Source organism: Aedes aegypti, chromosome 1, assembly GCF_002204515.2.
Source record: "Aedes aegypti strain LVP_AGWG chromosome 1, AaegL5.0 Primary Assembly, whole genome shotgun sequence".
In the NCBI taxonomy this organism is placed as follows: domain Eukaryota; kingdom Metazoa; phylum Arthropoda; class Insecta; order Diptera; family Culicidae; genus Aedes; species Aedes aegypti.
The window spans coordinates 83,956,622-83,962,621 of NC_035107.1; the positions used below are offsets into that span (position 1 = coordinate 83,956,622).

Sequence of the window (6,000 nt, forward strand, 5' to 3'; positions counted from 1 at the left end):
ATAGAGATTGTTGCGATTAGAGAGAATTTAGATGTGAGTGGACCTCTGGAATGCGGTAATCGCTAAGCTCACCAGCTGTTTAAATGTCTAAAGCATAGCACAGAGTGGCATTTACAAAAAATTAACAAACTTCAATTATGTTTAAAAATGTTGTTAAAAACGGATTCATTTTGTTGTCAGAATCGTGGGGTGCCAAAACTGGAGCATGCCACAAACGGAAGCCTACTGTATTTTGCTTTCAAAAAAGTTGATTCCATCGTGTTTATTATAAATTTTCAAGTCGGAAACACTTAACTTCTCTGGAGTGTTTTGAGCCAATCTTGAGAAATTGCGATTTTTATATTGACACATATAAGCTGTTCGATAATCCAATCCGCATGTTTTTTATGTTAATGTACTCATTACGCGTGATAAATATGAATACATTTATGGGTGGGATTATGAAAAAAGATTCACGTGCTTAGCTGGAATCCGAACCCAGAACTCTTGTAATAGCTAAATAGCTAAATGGTCTCAATTTTCCACATACAATCTCAAGACATCTTGGATTTCGACGGAAAACTCAATATTCAGTGGAAAATTAAGGTATTCTAGGCTGATAAGGGATTAGAAAAATAATAAAACATTGTTCTCAATTTCACAACATTGTTCTCAGATAACCTTTTTAAATTAAATTGTTAAAGATAATGTGGAACCAAACGACGATGAAATAAAATAGGGATCTTTTTATAAATATACTTGAATGTAAGAAATAAATATTGCCAGTGCTGGTAAATATACGCAATATGACTGAAAAAAATAATCATAATTAGTGTACCTTTTTAATTCAATTTTTTACCAAAGAGATGAAATGCCAGCTTATTTTGTAAATAATAGCAAATCTGGAAACACTGCCATTTCATGTTTTGTAGGACTGGGCATTTCAGAATTTTTCTCATTTGATATCGAAGCAAGAACCAAACAAGCAAAGAAGAACATTACGCCTGTATCGGTCTATGAACAGCAATGCTTCGCAGGTTATAATAAGCTTGATAAATAACAGCAGCAGTGTTTGGATTTTGATCCGTATAAGCCGATCAAATCATATTCGGAGAGTGTAACAGTTCGCGAACCATAACAGTTCGTGGCACATCGCAATCGAAGAGCTCTATGAATGTTGCTATTCACTCTCTCATTTGGTACGTGGCGTGAGAGCGTTCAAGAGCAGCAACTCTCATAGACTACAACGGTATCGAGCTATTTAATCACCCAAATATGCTTTGCATAAAATTGGTAATAACTTTAATATTTTCTGATAATGCAGGCTTTAACATCCTAATCATAATCTATTGGATCATCAAACACCCTTTTGGTTGTATACCAGTGCTTCCCAAACTTTTTCAACTTTTGCCCCCTTGAGGCCAACATTTATCTGAAATCGCCTCCCTGATATGTGATTTCAATATTTTATGTAATTAAGTGCTGTACGACAAAAAATGTCTTTTACTCGCATATCCACAGATTCATGATACAATAACTTTAATTTACATTTTATAATATTTTCGTAAATATTGATATCTCAAAATTATTAGGAATGATTTACTAGATTGCAATTTATAGTAGCAATTTTAACAATATTTTGCGTGCATTACATGCTACTGAATCAGATTTTTATACAAGTTCAGCCCAGTTAAAACTATTTGAATGTAATACATATATGCAAAGGCGCCAACTTGTGACGTAGTTGGGGGATGATTCGTTAATAGTGATTATATAAGATAATTATACAAGATAAATCAGTATGTATCTTTTATTTTTTGAAATTACTGCAATTATTATTAGAAATTGTGAATAATAAATATTTGACGTTTCAGGGAACGATTTTTTTTTCATTCAATCTAAAAACACTGAACAAATACATGAAAATCCTGAATGTTTTTCAACTCATATTTCAATGCAATATATAAAAGGGTATTTTTTCTAACACCAAGAAAAATTTGTCTCTAAAATGGTTTGTACCATGAGAAATAATAAGAAAGAGTGCAACCGAATCTTCTTTTTTTTCTGTAAAAAAATCTGGATGCCAATGAAATAAATATTTGCTTCCTAACCTCAAAGTTCCCACATAAATAAATCCTCATATAGAATATTGGGCATTTGCGAAAAGTTTTAAAAATTATCAGATACATTTTTTGTACATCCAAAATTTGTAGTGTTTTAAATGTTATCTGTGACTAATCATCCGATCTTGTGAAAATCTCAAATACCGACCATTCTTAAAACTCACAGGATATTAGAAAACTGGAATGCATGTGTTTGACAATTGTCAAGTGTAGTCTATCACAAGTTTGAAATGACCCTGATTGGAGATATATCGATCAAAGATAAAATTTTTCTGGAAATAGTTAAGTTTGGAATTAAATAACCTTCAGATAAGTGTCCTAAAAAAATGAGTAATTATTTTCAAATGCTCCCGTATTAGCGTTTTCGACCCCTTTCTGAATTTTTCACCCCCCAAATTCTATTTTACAAATTTTCGCCCCCCTGAGCTTGAAAATCGCCATTCGCCATCGCCATCGCCATCGAATTCGCCGACTTTGGGAATCACTGTTGTATACATAGCACAGAAAATGTAAAATATTCGCATCTTTTTATTGATCAGAATGAGAATGTTTCAACGAATGTTACAAATGTTGACAAACAGTGATCGGCGCCAAACAGTGGGTGGTGTGTGTCTGTCTTTTTTTCCTTTCATGGCTCGTTACCTTCCACAAACGTTAAGTGTCATGCGTGTTGTGTTGCAAAGAGCAATAAGTGAGAAATACTCTCAATTTTCTCAACATTGAATCCCTGAACATCACGAATTTTATATGTATTTCCGTGGTCAACAAAAAATAATTAAGTTGTATTGAGAAATGAATAACGAATTAAATTAATCATAATATGTCTGAAGATTCGTTTGCAAGAAAAACTTTGAAACAAATAAAAAATGTTTTGCCAAAATCGAACCGTGACAAAAACTAACAGTGCCAAAATCGATCGGGCACTGTATCAAGTGTTAATTTATAGGATAGATGTTCCAATGTTCGTCATAAAACTACTATTTTCCACCACAATCTAAACAACGTTTTATGACTCAAATAAGCTTAAATGATTTGCATGAAGCCTTAATTGTAAAATTAAAAAACTTGAATATTCCAACATACATTGTTACAATAATCCAAATCTATCTGTCAAATCGTACACTTCAGGTTAATTATCGGAACTCCAAGTCTAAAAGACTTCATGTAAGAGCAGGTGTTCCTCAAGGCAGCATTTAGAGCCTATATTGTACAATATTTTCAAACTGACTTACCTGGAATTCCATCAGGGATTTCAAAATTCTTTGTTTGCGGATGACACAGGCCTCTCCGCCAAAGGATGAATCTTGCGTGCCATCTGTAGTAGATTGCAAAAAAAGTTTGGATAATATTTCTTCAAAAATTGAAGATTTCTCCTAATGCTTCCAAAGCTCAACTAATAATGTTCCCACGTATTTGAAACCTTCAAGTTTGCTGTCTTACAAAAACACTTGGATATAAGATAGCATTAAAATGATTCTGGTAAAAAACAAACATCATTTGACGCGCAGTTGTCAAATTATAAAAAAATCGATTTACGGCTAAGTGGGTTACATATATGAAAAGTTTGGGAACCCATTACCAAGAACAGCCAAGACCAAGAAAATGTTCAGATGTATTTTGCTTTTTCCGTGACTTTTATGATACAGTCAAACCTCCCTAAGTTGATGTTCCCATTACTCGATACAGACACATGGAAGCATTATGGAAACAAAAAAAAACATGCTAACTATGATGGTCCCATTAAACGACTAGGGTAGGTGCACCATTTATGGTCATAACGGTTCTCTATTGTATAATAAGTTTAATTAATTGGTTTTGAATGATTCGTTCATTTAGTGTGTTTAAGTAGGTTGGAGTCAAATATATCTTGATCTAAAAAGATTAAAAATATTCAAAATGCGAAAGTTTCCGAGGATTCACATATGACCAAAAAGGGAATCACTATAGCCACAACTGGAACACTTTCCCTTTTCAAAAAATATGTAGTCGATGCTCCCTTTACTATCGACTGTACATCTGAACAGAAAACTTTAATCCATACGTAAAATGATTAAACAAAAAAGTAGTCCTGACAGCTTTAAATTTCGATCTTAATTCATATAAAATTGTCGAATGATCTCCAAAAGACTCAACATGTAAGAAAAGGAATGTCTCACCTTAGGTGGATGAGTTCATCAATCTTGTTACGTGGAGAGGCATTGCTGAAGCGTAACTCACGCGACCTTGACGGATTTGGGCCAACCCTCCCGGTGTGTGAGCGCTGTTACGCTGACCATTACGTACCGAAATCGAACCTCGGGTTGACGACCCCACCCGAGCAGGACCTGCATTGGGACCCGCAGTCGAGCGTCGTGATTGCCACTGAGGAGGCCTTCGATCCACTGGCGGGAAAGGACGACCACGCGCAAAAACAAGCATCGAGCGAAGTTGAAACGTGTTGTACCCAATTGCGGTAACGAAATTGAAAGTTGTATAATACTCTGAAATCGCTATTAGCAAATCCATTCACATAGGCGCGCATACGAGAGTGCGCCTGCATACACGACGACGGCGACGACGACGTCAGTCTGGGGCCTCGGTTGGTTTGGTATCCTCTCCTTCGAACAACCCTCGCGCCGCAAGGGTTTCGAAATCATACACGAAATCGCCGTCCACAAGCCGTTGGGTGGCACGCGCCGTCCTCGTCCTCCTCCTTCTCCATCTCCTTCTCCTCCTCTCACTCTCTCCATCTCTCTATCTCCCTCTACCGTGGGGTCTCACTTGTTCTTCTCACTGTGTGTCCTCACGTGCTCTCGCTCACCCACTCACACGGACTCCGAAAAACTCCTTGGGCTTCTTTTTCCAAAGTCAAAATCTCTTCACTGAACTCGAGTCACTCTGCCCAGATCTTCCAGCGATCCCATGGATTTGTCTTCTTCAACAATTTCCAAAATCGAAGCTGTGTGCACCACAATCACAATCATCACAATCCGGAACCAAACCAAGGGATTCCCTCAACATCCGATCGCGAACTTTGACCCGTCCTTTGGGCTTCCTTCACCAGAACCACCACATAGCCAAACTTACATCGATTTCCGTTTCTTCTCCAACCGAGAGGGCGGCTCGGGAAAAGGCAACTTGCTCGCTAGAGAGACACTTCAAGAGTAAACCAGCCAACGGTTGCGTCGATCCAACTCGGCTCCACGCGCTTCGACTTGACCACCCTCGGACGCTGGCTTCACACACTGGCGGCGAGGCTTCGGTTTTTCCGACACGATCTACACACCTGAACCTACAAAGCTTCGTCGAGCAGCAGCAACAAACGCGCTAGTAGAGCAACTAAACGACGAACGGACGGCGCGAACAGTAATCGTTTGTAAACAACCGACAATATGCTATATATTGGCCGCCTAGTTAGCGACGATCGGCCCATCTCGGCCCCCGGTCGGAAGCTTTCCCGATCGGAGCTTTCCGCGCGCACACACACAAAGCTCACACGAACAGTTCTCACCCCTTCCTTTTCGCACCCCATCGGCTCTCGCTCTGTCTCGCCAACCCGCTACGCTTCGGTGGGTGGGGGTTGATCTCTGAGTCAGTCGAAAAATTCACCACACTGAGCCCCTTCTTTTCACCCCTTCGGGCGTGAAAAGATCGACCGCCGAATGATCGTTGAGTCACAGCATCTCCGAGCAACGTGAGCATGACCAGCATGAACATTTAAATTTGAATTGCGAAAACTAAAAGAAAACATGTTTCTTAGGCTTGAGGATTGAGTCGCTTCTTGTCCAATGGCTTAATTAATTGCCAAATTGGCACGACTAGAAGCATAACCACCGAAAATATTAGTGTCGGCTCCATGGTTCTACATGTGGATTGGAGAGTGTGAACAATTTGTTGCCGCTCTATTTCTTAAAAAACA

The 6,000-nt window shown here is 38.5% G+C and overlaps 1 protein-coding gene across 3 annotated transcripts in view; it reads right to left on the reverse strand.

Annotated features, from left to right (window-relative positions):
* Window positions 1–5,447, reverse strand: part of LOC5564013 (clumping factor B) — a 98,700-nt gene extending 93,253 nt beyond the window's left edge. Inside the window, exon 1 of one of the 3 annotated variants that reach the window (XR_002499738.1) lies at window positions 5,169–5,439. The gene's annotated coding sequence lies outside the window, so the exon portion shown is untranslated. Of the gene's footprint in view, window positions 1–5,168 lie in introns of all 3 variants that reach the window. The other 2 variants (XM_001648283.2, XM_021841426.1) reach the window with 2 other exon arrangements.
* Between the last annotated feature and the right edge of the window lie 553 nt (window positions 5,448–6,000).